Below are 13,015 nucleotides of genomic sequence, written 5' to 3'. Positions count from 1 at the left end.
TTATACCCGAGTAATTACATGGCAGTATTATCTGTGTATTACAATTTATTCATATACCTAATCACAGTCTACTTTCACAAACTGGGAGCCGGCCAGGAGGCGCACATCAGTTTCTTTCTTTCTTTTTTCCTTTCTTCTTCTTCTTTTTTTTTTTTTTGGTGGAACTAACATGAAAGTCATCCGATGAAAATCTCAGGGTGGGGCTGCCTCAGATCAGCACCGCACTGTGCAGCGACCAAGGTCTGGGTGGGGACGCTGGGAACTCAGCCCTACCACCAGGGTGGGGACGGCAAGCCCACCCAGCTAGAGGCAGCTGCGGGAGATGTCCCTCCTCGGTGGGCTCTCTGCTGCCTCCCCTCAGGGCCTCTCCATAGGCCACTAGCCCTCTGCTACCCAGAGGTCCACCTCCATGACCCACTCTGTGTCAGAACCACCTGTTTTCTTGTCTGTCTACCCTTCTGGACTTTGCTTCTCACCGTGCAGGACCCTCGAGGGTCCTACTTCTATTGGTGGCACAAAGGGGTGGATGCCAAGCCAGAGGAGGGCCTCCTATGCACCTGCCAAACGAGGCTGGAAGGACAGGCCCTGTGGAGATCTGGCCAGAGGATCCCAATTGTAGAGTTGGGTGGGAAAAGGAAGGGGTGTTGATGGGTGAGCGGGACCAGCGACATCAAAGTTACTTGCCCTTGAGAATGGCAGTCCTGTTGCTTACGCCTCCGCCCAGTGTATCATGCAAGGCAAGCTAAAAGTAATCAACAGGGTGACCAGAACTTCCAGGAACAAGGTAGCCAGAAAGAGAGGCCAAGTCCCCAGTGGTCGGCGTGACCGTGCATGCCATGAGGAAAGCACAGCCTAGAACAAGACGCTCCAAACAGAACAGACACGGCGAGAAAGCAAAGTGCGGTCACAGCCTGGGTGGAAAGCAAAGGCTGGACAGCAGCTGCTGAATGAACACCCCAGCCCTGGGAAGGCATGGGGGCTCAGGCCTGAGCCTTTGTGTCTCAGGGGAGCCCGCTATGGCTGCAGACCCTCAAATCCTCCCAGGGAGAAGGGGCGGAGGGAGGCTACATAAGTCGGGATCCTGCTGTGGGGTCCCTCTCTCCACCACGGTGCCTGGACAGTCTCTGCAGGAATAGGGAGGTGACAGTAGGCACCACGAGCATAGGTTGGTTTCCTACAGCCACTGTAACAAATCAGCACAAATTTATTGGCTTAAAACAGAGCGAATGTCCTATCTTGCAGTTCTGCAAGTCAGAGTCTGTAATGAATCTTGGGGACCCAAAATCAAAGTGTCAGCAGGGTTGGGACCTTCTGGAAGCTCCAGGGTAAAATCCGGGCCCACGCAGATAACCCAGGAGAAGCGCCCCTTCTCAGGATCCCTAACTTAGTCTCCCATGCACTGGTAACACTCATAGGTTCCCTGGGCTCAGGGCGCAGACGCCCCCGGGAGGAGCCTTCTTCAGCTGCCCACAGTGTGTGAGTGTGAACACGGCAAGCAAGCATTCATGCCTGTTACCATCCACCAGAGTTCACAGAGGGAAGCAAAAGGTCCAGAGAGGTCACATGACAGGCTCAGGGACACACTGGCTAGTAAGCCAGAGTGCTGGATTTGAACCCAGGACCACCGTGCCTCCCAAACCTTGCCCAATTCACCATACCCCGCCATCCCATCAGACAGATAGACAAAGGGGCTTAGACACATGGACATTTTGTTTTCCCCTCGTGGTAATGGATGTGTGGTCGCTCGGCACCCAGTCCCCCTTGATTTGGTGAGACGATCCACCTCCCTTTCAAAGAATACCCAGTCCCCCTGGGTGGACAGTCTGTTGGAAATACCCATCAAGTTTCCTGCCTTCAGGGTGCCCAAATGGCTTAGTCGGGTGAGCATCTGACTCTTGGTTTCTGCTCAGGTCCATGATTTCAGGATCAGGAGATTGAGCCCCACGTCTGGCTCCATGCTGGGCATGGACCCTGCTTAACTTTCTTTCTCCCCACCTCCGCCCCTCCCCACTATGCATGCTCTCTTTCTCTCTCTCTCTCTCTCTCTCTCTCGCCCCTCCCTGACTTCAAAGGGGCAACTTCATGATCTACCGGAGACACAAGTGAGGGTGTCTCTGGGGTTCCTGTTATAGCAGCTGTGTGGTTAGCCAAGTCCCTGCAGACTCCCGACTTCCTGCCCTTTGCCAGTCACCTTCCTGCTACTGACTCTACCTGACGGGTTTCCAGCATAGAACCCTTCTGTGGCTGCTGCCTGCAGTGGCTTCTGCTGATGGCCACCAAAGCCCCGTGGCGGCCACCTGCGTTTACCCACAGCCACACAAAGTAGTGGTGCTGAGAAGCTTGGACTTGCAGGAACGCATACTTCCTTTGCCCATAGAAGCGCAGTCCTCTGCAGACAGCCCCCGGCCCCGCCGGCAGGGCAGGGCAGGGCAGGGCAGGGCAGGGGCGGCCCAGAACACAGATGCCCCCTCCCCCAGGCACTCTCACCTCCAGTCCCGCCCCCAACACAGTCCACAGCTGCTCACAGTGAGGTGAGTCACTGTGGTTGGGGATCAGCGTTTTCAGCCTCGGCTGCTTGAAATGCAAACATACACACCCGAGACACAAAAATACGCACACTCCCCGTGGGCATGAAGAACAGCTGCTATTTCCCATTGCCTGCAGCAGCCCTTCCCCAGCCCTGCGCATTCCTGCTTTAGGTGCGTAGGACTCATTTCAATCTCCAGGAGCAGACGCTAGAGCCTGTCTTCCTCTCCCTGAAGCTATCCCACCAGCCAGGGACGGTGCTGTGAGCCAGGTTCAGGGTCCCCTGCTAGCTACCCCCCCCCACCCTGCTCCCTGCTCCCCCTCTCAGCCCTCCCCGCACCCCCGCTGTCCAGGCAGGAGGCTTCCATGGGAAAGCAGGCCAGCGATGAGGTCCTTCTTTCTCGCTAAAAATAGACACTGGCTGCTGAGCTGAAAGAAGGAGGAAGATGGAGTCTGAAGTTCAAAACAAATTCCTCGAATAAAGAATGATTTTTTCTCTCACAACAAACTTCGAAGAAACTCAGCAGTGGCAACATCAGTTAGCGGCGTGTCTCCAGATGACGTGGACATGGGCACATGGGCTGCCCTTGTTCCCACCTGGCCCTGCTCAGGGAATCTTGCCTGACTAGTTTAGGAAACCCGCCTCCTCCCCTCACTCAGTTCCAATTAGGGTGGGCTGACCCCTCCCCTAGAGGACACGTGATGGGGCCTGGCCAATCAGAGTGTCCGCTCCCTCCCGGCACCCTGACTGCTTCAGGAAAGGGACCCTGACCCAGACATCAGGAGCCTTCCGAGGGATCTGTGTGCAGCACCTAATAGGAAAAGGACCCCTTCCTTTCTGAGATCCCGGTGCTAAGGATCAGGTGTGTCTGGGATTCCCAGAGGTCACTCCAACCCAACAGCAAAAACATGCCCAAGACCAAAGCCAAGACACAGGAGAGCCTGGCTGAGAGATGGGAGGAGAGAGGCTGTGCCCCATGTCTCCGGTAGACACGCTGGATCAACCCGTGCCTGAAGCCATGCCTACCCCTGATCATCACAGTGACATAAGCCAGTATGTTCCTCTTCTTGTCTGAATGACCTATGTTACCTGTAATCCCTGGAGTCCTGGCTAACACAGCATGGGGTGTTAGGGTGCATACTGACATTGTGGCTGGTTCATCAAAGGTAGACAATGAGAACAGAGAACACTAGAAATGAAAGCCCCCTCAAAGACCATATGAGGATGGACATCTGCTCTGTGACATGGGTGCTGCCTCTCTGTCCCTCTGATTCCCAAGGTCAACAGCACAGATCCATCAGACCATTCTTCCCCACTGAACTCAAATGGCCCCCACGTCCTTCCCTTGACCTCCAAGGAGTGAAGACCAACTCTTGGAGTGGGTAGATGGGATAAACCTACTTCCAACCAGACTAACTCAGAGGGAGGTGAGGTCCCCAGCCTTGGGTAACCCACAGGAGTACCCGAGGCAGTACAGTCCCTTGACTTATGCCTTCCCTGGTATCTGATGATTTCTCTTGGTGAGGTCAGCCATACTTCTTGGAGAAGCCATAGGACTTGCCAAATTCCTGTATATCGGGGTATTCTTATATGAGGGGAGGAGGGGGTATGGTCAGCACCTTTTAAAATTAAAGAACACAACTGCCAAAGTTTAGTGACAAATGAATGCTAAGAATATACACATGAAGGACTTTGGATGGCTTCCCTCCGTCTCACTGTGCTTTCCCCGAACCCTCCAAACAGCCAGGGCAGCAGGGTGGGTACAAACCCTCTCCTGCATGAGGCCCCAGCCCTGAGACACCTCCTGTGCCACCCTGACCATGAAAGCTACATCACCTCTCTGATCTGCAGGCAGTCACCTGCAGGACGAGGACACCTGTGGCACCAAGCTTCTCCGTGGGTTTGGCAGAATGATGATCCATGACATTAGCAACAATGTCATCATCGGTCACTGAGTCAGCCGTGGCTCAGTGTGTGAATCCGTGCATAAGACAGAGCGCATCTCACTCAAGCTTTATAGACAAGGCTCAGAGGGGCTCAGAGGGGCTCAGTCCAAGGGCTGCCTCATTCTGGGAACTGCATCTTCCCTGTGATGTACAGGAGTGGGAGACAATGGCCATGCTATGAGCCCCACCTTCCACTCCCAAGGGCCCCCAGGGATGCCTGCTACCTGGGCCCATGCTACTCCACCCAGCATCACTGCCACCACAGGGCCAACACCCGTCCACACACGCCTGCCCCACGATACTCTGCCCAGGCCTCCACGTTGCAAAGCTCCTTCCATTCCCCAAAGAAGCCTGCAACCCTGTGTGTGTTCTGGTCATGGATGGTAACAAAACCAAGAAGGGGAGAGGGGACCTGGCCCCATGCAAGCTGATGGTGGCCGGCTCTCCATGGGGCCACAGACAGAGTGCAGTTCTCAGGTCCCCAAGCTCCAGGGCCCTGGGATCCTGACTTTGCACAAGTCTCTTATAGTTGTCATGGCAAAGAACCACACAATGCATATGGTTTAAAACAAGACATATGCATCCTTTCATGGGGATGGAGTCTGAGTCCAAAATCAGTCTTACATGGGCTGCAGTCAATGAGTTGGCTCAGCTGAAGGTTCCAGAAGCCCTTGCATTTTCCAGTGTCCACAGGTCATCTGCATCCCTTGGCCCCCAGCACCTTCCACCATCACAACCAAAAGCAGGTTATCTTCCCTGCCCCTTTCCTCCCTCCCTCTCCCACCTGCACAACCCACCCCCTGCTTCCAGGGACACATCCCCTGCTCTAACCCTCTTGCCTCCCTCTTACTGGCCTGCTGTGAATACACCAGGTACCCCACACAAGCCAGCACAGTTCCCCATGTCCCATTCTCCGTGTAATCACACCTGCAGGGGCCCCTTTGCCATGTGGGTTGATGCACTCATTCAGGGCTGTGGTCCCCAGAGCGTTCGACAATGCACTTGCTTCCAGACAGAGGAGATCTGGAATCTCTGTCTCTGTGTGTTTTAGCAGTTCCAGAGGCCCAAGAGGCCCAGGAGACAGGCTTTCCAAGAGCTGAGGCCCCTTTCTTTCCCCTCTCTGGCAACCATCTATGGGCTTTAAGAGGGAGTCATTTTCTGCACATTAGCTGAACTTGCAAGGGGTTCAGTCTATTTCTGAGACAAAAGCCTCTGTACATCAACAGGCCCAATTGAGCCATTTTTCTTCTGGACAGAGGAGGATGCCTGGCTCTCAAGGGAAATGGAGAGCATCGGTGATTGGAACAAAAAGCCCATTTAGCCCCGTGCCCACCTCCTAGCTCCTGGCAGCGCTTTGCTCTCTGGCCTGCCTCCCCACCAGGCAGGGACTTCCACCCCTCCCCTCGTTAGTCACAGACCTGGAAGTTTCCGGTTCACCCTGAGAGCTGAGCCGAGGGTGTGGGGGAGGCTCAGGGACAGCAGGGGGCCTCCAGGGAGCCCCACTTTGCCCTAAGAGAGTGGGGGACATGGGGATCAATACCCCAACTGCCTCCTCTGGGCCTTCATGCTCCCCCAGGTCTGCTGCCTCCCCAGAGCCTCCATCTCAGGCAACAGCATCCCATTCACCCACAGCTCCTACCAGAAGGCGGGGGGCACTGGCTGGTCCCAATGTGTCTTCTGGCCCTGTCCCTGCTGGGATATCCCCGCACACCCAGGTTCAGACTCAGCGTCTCTCTCCTGGATGTCCCCCCAGCAGGGTCAGAGCCACCCAGCCGACAAAGGATGGTATATTTCTGGAGCTTGGGGCCAGCCGCACTCCTGAGCACATCCAGGGAGACAAGCACGAGGGGCAGATGCAGTCCCTTCAGGGAACCCAGGCACTGCCGAAGGTTCTACATGCCCTGGTCCCAGCTCAGCAGGGCAGGGACACCACCCCCTTCGGCGCTCTGGAACCCTGATTCTTTGTCTCAGCCACGGGGCCAGGCGCTGGCCTTCGTCCCGCCTCACATCACCTAACCTGCAGCCGAGCTGCATCACATGGGCAATGTTATAATCCCAGTTCACACTCAGAGAGGCAGGCGCATAGGGGACCCCGGGATCTCCCACCCTGTGCCCAGGCCCCTTCCTCCTGACCAGGGCTTGGGCCCTGGGTAACAGGGAGCTGGCTGGCCAAAGCACAGAGACAAACTGACTCCTTGCCACTTAGGACATCTTAAACCTACAGATCCCGGGCTCCCTGAGACCCTGCACACAGGTATCTGAGGACCCCACAGGGTACAGCCTGCAGAGACACTGGTGCAGGGCTCTTGCCCTCCAACCTGGGCCTGATCAGTCAGCGGTCACCCACCCACCCAGGCGCTTTGTGAGCGCAGGAGATGATTTGCCTGGGCTGTGTCCGCAGGACCCAGGCTCACCTGACCTCCCTCCTGAGAGCCAACCACCACTGCCCACTGCTGGGGCCCCAGATGAGCAAACAAGGCAGGGGTGCACCAAGTGGTCTGCTGCAGGAGAGGGAGGTGGAGCTTCCGCATGGGGGGAGGCTTCTACACCAGGGAGGGGTGGGTCCTCAACTCTAGGGAGGTGTGGGGCTCTATGCTAGGGGCGGGGCCTCCATACCAGGGAGGGGCATGGCTTCCACACCAGGGTGGGACTTCTACACCAGGAATGGGCGGGGCCTCCACTCTAGGGAGAGGCGGGGCTTCCACACCGGTTGGGCCTCAGAGCTAGAGACCAGGTTTATAGGCTAGCAGGCACAGGAACTGAGCGGAGACAAAGACAGAGGGGAGACAGACTGCTAGAGAGCTCCTGGAGCCAAATTTGAGATGGAAGCAAGAAAGGCTGACCTGTACAAGTAGACCAGAACAAAGTGTGACCTTTGTCCTTTCACGCTGTGGAATCGCCTGAGGAAGGAGACGAGACACAGGCTGTAGAACAGTGAAGGAGCCTGGGCCTCCCCTTGGCCACAGGTGCAACGGGCGGGGGACTCGAAGTCTAGGGGCATCGCCGTCCTGCCCTCCTGGCAGAGCTCCGAGTCTAGAGAGCTTGGCTGAACAGCAGCCCTAGGATCTGACTCGGCTCCCGGGCCTGCGCCTTCTCCCTAAGGTTTCCCTCCCGCTGGAGGGGGCAGCCTCGTTGGCCCCCAGGACAGGCTGCTCAGAGGCCACACAGGGCCGTAGAAAGTGGAAAGGGTCACCTGGGCCTGGGGGCAAACCCTGACCCGGGGACCTGCTCCTGGATGGTGTGGGGGAGGCCACCACTCGCGTCTTGTCCTTGCGTCCCTTCACCCGCGAGATGCACGAAGCCTCACCTGGCAGAGCTGTTGCCAGGATCCGAGAGAACACACGTGAAGATCCTTAGACGGGATCTGACCCATGAAGGGCCTTCGGAAACTCGGGCCTTCTCTCTCTCACTATCGGTGTTGCCTCTGTTGAGTGGATTTCCGGCTCTCTGAGACACTTTGAGCTTCTTGAAGGCAAGATTTTGTTTTGATTCATCTCTCCACCTGGAGTGCATGGCACGTGGCAGCTCCTCAAAGCGTCTCGGGCGACTGAGCAGAACGAGCACGGGGATGGATTGATGGACATCTTGTCCCAACCCAGTGCTTCTCAAACCAGAAGCTGCGCATCCCCCAGGACAGGGCGGGAGGTCGGGGGGAGCGGTGGGGGTGGGGGGGGCATGGTGCTGGCTGGGCCAGGGGGTCCCGGCATTTAAAATGGGAGCATTCTTCTGGGTCATCAGGTTGACAAAGACTTTTTGTTGAAAACGTGCATGTGTGTGTATCATCTTAGTAGTCACACCAACCCTGATGCACCACGGAGTAAAATGAGCATTTGTGTGAATTTTTAATATAAAGCACAGAGCTTAAAGTAATCCCATGGCCCAGCCAGCACCCGCAGGCCATGCCTTCAGGCCTTAGCCCTGCGGTCCCAGGGTCTGTGGCTGAGTTAGAAATAACGCAGCTATCCAGAACTAAGGTGGGGATTGTGGACGGCACGGAAGGCCCACAGGGAATGTCTGGGTTCAGGCCGTGACAACAGTAGAAGGCCCTACCCATGGGCAGCGAGTCCATGCCACAGAGCTCTGACTTCACTGCAGGAGAGATGAAAATAAAAGGGGATTCATTTTGTAAGAGAGGTAACAATATGGTCTCTTAAGAAACTATAAAGGGCTACTCCGTCTGTAACTCGCTAAATGGACTCCTAATAGTATTCGAACCTTCCAGCAAAGTCTACCTACCCTTCACCCTAACTGAAGAGGGAGGCACACGCCCATAGGTACCCCTGCAAATAAGGGCTGATCTTGCCCCAGATCAGACTCACCCCAGACAAAACCTCCACGCGGGAAACTGACTCAAGCCCCCCTTTCTTTTCCTCTCACGAAACGCAGCAGGAGAGGTTCAGTTTCTCAGCGTTCTCCCAGACCCTCAAGGTTCCTGAAGGTTAGAACTGTCTGCCCCTTCATCTCAGCACCCCAGTGCCCTGCGAGGGTCTCCAGTGCCATTAGTAGGTATGAAATCCAAATTTGTTTTCTGCAAGCTTGGATGAAGGGTCCTCTCCCCTTAGCAACAAGCACACAGCCTGGGGCAGCGTAGGGCCTCGACCCACATCCACTGAGTGGATGGATGCTGGTGTTGAGAGGGAGCCTGGGGACCCAGCCGAGGTATGGGATGAACCAAACAAAGCTGGGGATCTGATCACATGAGCCTCCTCCCCATCTGCCCCTCTCCCGTTGGGAGGAGAGCAGAAGAGACCTGAACATCTGAGCTGGAAAGGGCTTTGGCGGATCTCTAGTTCAAACTCCTCATTTTATGGATGGGGAAACTGAGGCCTGGAGCAGAAAGAGGATCTGCCCAGAGTCTCACAGCTCCGCCACCATCAGACCGAGCCCAGGCAGGCTGCGGTACGTTCAAGAGCTGCTGATTCCCAGCCTCCAGCAAAGTGGGACGGACTGTGCTTGCAATGATGTAGGGAATCCCATCTTCTCCCCAGAATGTTGCTGCGGGGTGCCTGGGGGGCTCAGAGTAAGATACAGATTGCTCCCGCATCTAGCACACCCAGGCACAGGGAGACACTCAGTACGTTTACTGCATTGGTGCACGGTGAACGCTTTGCTGCCTACCAGCTGGGTGCTGGGTGAGCTTGGACCAACGTCCCAGCTTCCCCGAGCCTCTTTTCTCACCCTGATAGTGCAGGGGGTGACGTCAGCCCCTCAGTCGTGCCCCCACCAATAAATGAATATGATTGACATCCCCTTCTGGCCCAGTGCCTGGAACACTGGGAATGACCACCATGGGGCTGGCGGAAGAATCAAGAAGCCATAAATGAAGGGACCGTGCAGCACAGAAGGGAAAGGGAAATTCTGCTTCATAGGAAGTAGAAATCTCTCCCGCTGAAGGACAGCGCCCCATCCCCATCCCCAGCCCAGCCCACGATGTCCGTATTTCCCAAGTCCCTGCTGAGCGCTTGGGGCTGTCCCCAGCTGAGGACCTGGAGGTGAACACAATCCGGGCTCCACCAAGTGGTCTGCCCAGGCTGTCCTTGTGCCCTACAATGCTCCTTCATTAGTTCAAGGACCAGCCCGTGGAGGATCCCCTAATTCTTCCCTCTACCTGCCTTCCCCAGTCACTGCAGCTTCCCTCATCCCCAACTGGGACTTTTCTGCTCCTCAGCACGTTCCAACCCACATCACACAGAGCCTCTGTCCTGCGGAGGTAGCTCTCGGGGCCCGGCCCCTCCGCGTCCCCAGCCCCTGTCAAATCCCAGGTATTTCCAGTCTCATGCAGTCCTCGCTCAGCTCTTAGACCCCACGTGACAACGCGGGATCGCAGGCAGGGACAGTGGACGTAAGCGCCCATGGTTGTCCTGCTGGTGAGCTCAGGCCTCTGCTGGCCACCTTCTAGCCCCGCAGGGCCTCCAGTGAGCCGTGCCCTTCTAGACAGCGGGCTCTGTCCCCAGCCCCACTCAGTACCAGTCCCACCTCTTCAGATAGAGAAACTGGCATTTCATGTTCTAGACTCCGAGGCTCAGGCCACCTTGAGCCCCAGACAAATGATTTGTTCCTTCGACACAGGGAGGTATGGGGAGAAGGCGATGTCCCACCCCTCCTCCACCCCTGCAACCTGTCACAGACACCTGGTGGGGCCCTCGTTCTCCTGGGCCAGGTCTTGTTCCCTGACAGACCCAGTTGAGCTGACCCCGCGTCGAGTATGAATCACCCCAGAACCGGTTCCTACCCTCACGGTCTTGGGAGGGTGGTGAGGAGAGCGCCTGCTGCAATTCTTTCTGAGGACAATGGCTCCAGGAACACTTGTTGGGGGAAGCTTTGTTGCAGCCAGGCCCTGCTCTAAGCACTGGACAAGTAGGCTCTCGTTTAATCCCATCAACCCAAGAGTGTAGACACTACTGTTACCCCCATTCCACCAAGGAGAAACGGGGAACCAGAGGTTCAGAATTTGGGCAAGGTCACGGAGCTGGGGGATTGTGGAGCTGGACCCAGGCACAAGCCCAGCCCCAATACGAGAGAGGGGCACCCCCTAGGCTACCTTCCTGCTCACTTGCACGTGCCCGGACTGCCTTTCGGTTCCCAGGGCTCCCAGTCCACCCTGCTCTGCGCCCCCGAGCTCCCATGATCCAGAGGAAGGCAGCTGCCGTCACTGCTGTCTCTGCCTGCCTCCAAGACAGACGGCTGTCCCGTGGGCTAGCGCGTGTACCTCAGTGGGCCTATCGATGCCTTCAACCCCACCAGAAGGAGGGTCAGCTCAGTCCTGGGGTGTGTGGGGTGAGGGGCTGGTGTGTGAGAGGTCAGAAATGGAATAGAGGTTGGAGACATTTGTAAGCCCGGACCCCGCCTGCGTCCGTGACTCAGCTTCCCTGTCTGAGGCCCAGCCAGCAGCAAGGTCCACACTTTAGAAGGAGGAGGGCCTGGGGGCTTCCCTGGGGGGCCATGGAGCGGTGGATTCCATCCAGAGGGGATGTGGGTGGGCAGGGCAATGCGCTGGGAAGGGGGAGGAGGGGAGCAGGCCTCCCCACAGTCTACCCTCCAAGTGGACGCCATGTGAGTTCCCAGAGCTGCCGTAATAAGTTACCACAACCTAGTGGCTTCAAACAACAGAAATGTGCTCCCTCTGGTCTGGAGGCTAAAAGGATAAAACCAAGGTGTCAGCAGACTGCACTCCTGTCTGGAGGCTCCTGAGGGGATGCCTCCTGGTCCTCTCCAGCTTCTAGACATGTCCCTCCTCCATCCCCAGCCTCTGGCCTCACACCTGACCCGCCTCCCTGTTTCCAGGCCCCGTGATGGCACGGACGCACCTGCAGAACGAGGACAACCTTTCAACACCGTGAACCGCATTTGTCAAGTCTCTTTTGCCATGCAAGGTCACAGCCCTGGATGCCAGGACTGGGAAGAGGACACCTCTGGGATGCAGTGTGCAACCCCCCCACCCCACAATGACAGTTATGAGTGGTCAGATAGCTCCTAGATCACAGCCCCCTTCACAGATGAGACACAAAGGACTTCAGGGAGGTGTCACCCCCCCTACTGGGGGACACAGCACAGCTGGACTGAGTTCGGGGACACCCAGCCCAGACATTATCACACAGGCCTCCCTGCAAACATGGGGTGACCACAGCAACCCCAGGAAGGTGCCCCAGGCTCCTCGCACATGGGCCCCAAGCAGGTTGGCCAGGAGGCTCTCACAGGTGCAGGAGGCTCTGGGGGTCACTCGAACAGCCAGACCCACGGCAGTTTCCCGTACTCCTGCATTCCCTCGTTCCATTCTTTCAATGCCGGCCGAGCCCGGGGTTGCTACAGGCCGCCACCAGACCCAGCCTTCGATCCCATCGATATTTCCAGGCTAAACAAGCAAGTGACCTCTCACGGGCTTCACTGAGCCAGGTGGTCCTGTCTGTGTTAGAGATGCCACTGTTCCCTGCCTGCATCCCTGTCCCCATGCTGTCCACAGGGGAGACTCTCTGGGGAGCCCTCTCTAGAGCGGCACGTGTTGCCCAGTGGCCCACACAGATGTGTCACCTGGGGCCTGCCCCAAAGGCCCTAGCCAATCTAGAAACCCCTTCACCGCCCCCCTCTCCCACATACATCATCTCACTAACCTTCCTGTCCACCCCCTTTACAGGCCAGGAAACAGGCTTGGAGGAGCCACGTCCCTGGCTGTTGTCACCACTGTCCACCCTGCCTCCCTGTGACGTCCTCCCTGACTTCACAGCCTCCAAAACCCCATCCCGCACCTTCCATTGCTGCTTCTGCTCATGTCCCTTCTAAAGGGAGGCAGAGCCTGCGGGGCCGCACGTGGCCCCTTCCCGGGCACTTAAGGACTCTCTGGCTGGGGACAGACCAGGATGTCACAGGCTCTGTGTCACTTTGACCTTTGGTTAAAAGTCCCCAGAATAGTCCTCAGTGCCCATGGGCCAGGCTCATGCCAAGCGAGCACCGGGCTGCGGAGTCCAGGCTCCAATGTCACGATTCCCTGTGCCAGATGGGGTTACCTCCCCTTTCCCATGAGGCACCTGATCCATCCAAGTCAGTC

General features: G+C 57.0%; 1 protein-coding gene across 2 annotated transcripts in view; it reads right to left on the bottom strand.

Annotated features, from left to right (window-relative positions):
* SORCS2 (sortilin related VPS10 domain containing receptor 2) overlaps positions 1 to 13,015 on the bottom strand; it is a 424,588-nt gene that overhangs the window by 155,214 nt on the left and 256,359 nt on the right. The window lies entirely within an intron of this gene.

Source organism: Neovison vison, chromosome 11, assembly GCF_020171115.1.
Source record: "Neovison vison isolate M4711 chromosome 11, ASM_NN_V1, whole genome shotgun sequence".
Classification (NCBI taxonomy): Eukaryota; Metazoa; Chordata; class Mammalia; order Carnivora; family Mustelidae; genus Neogale; species Neogale vison.
This window is presented reverse-complemented; position numbering and strand designations above follow the sequence as displayed.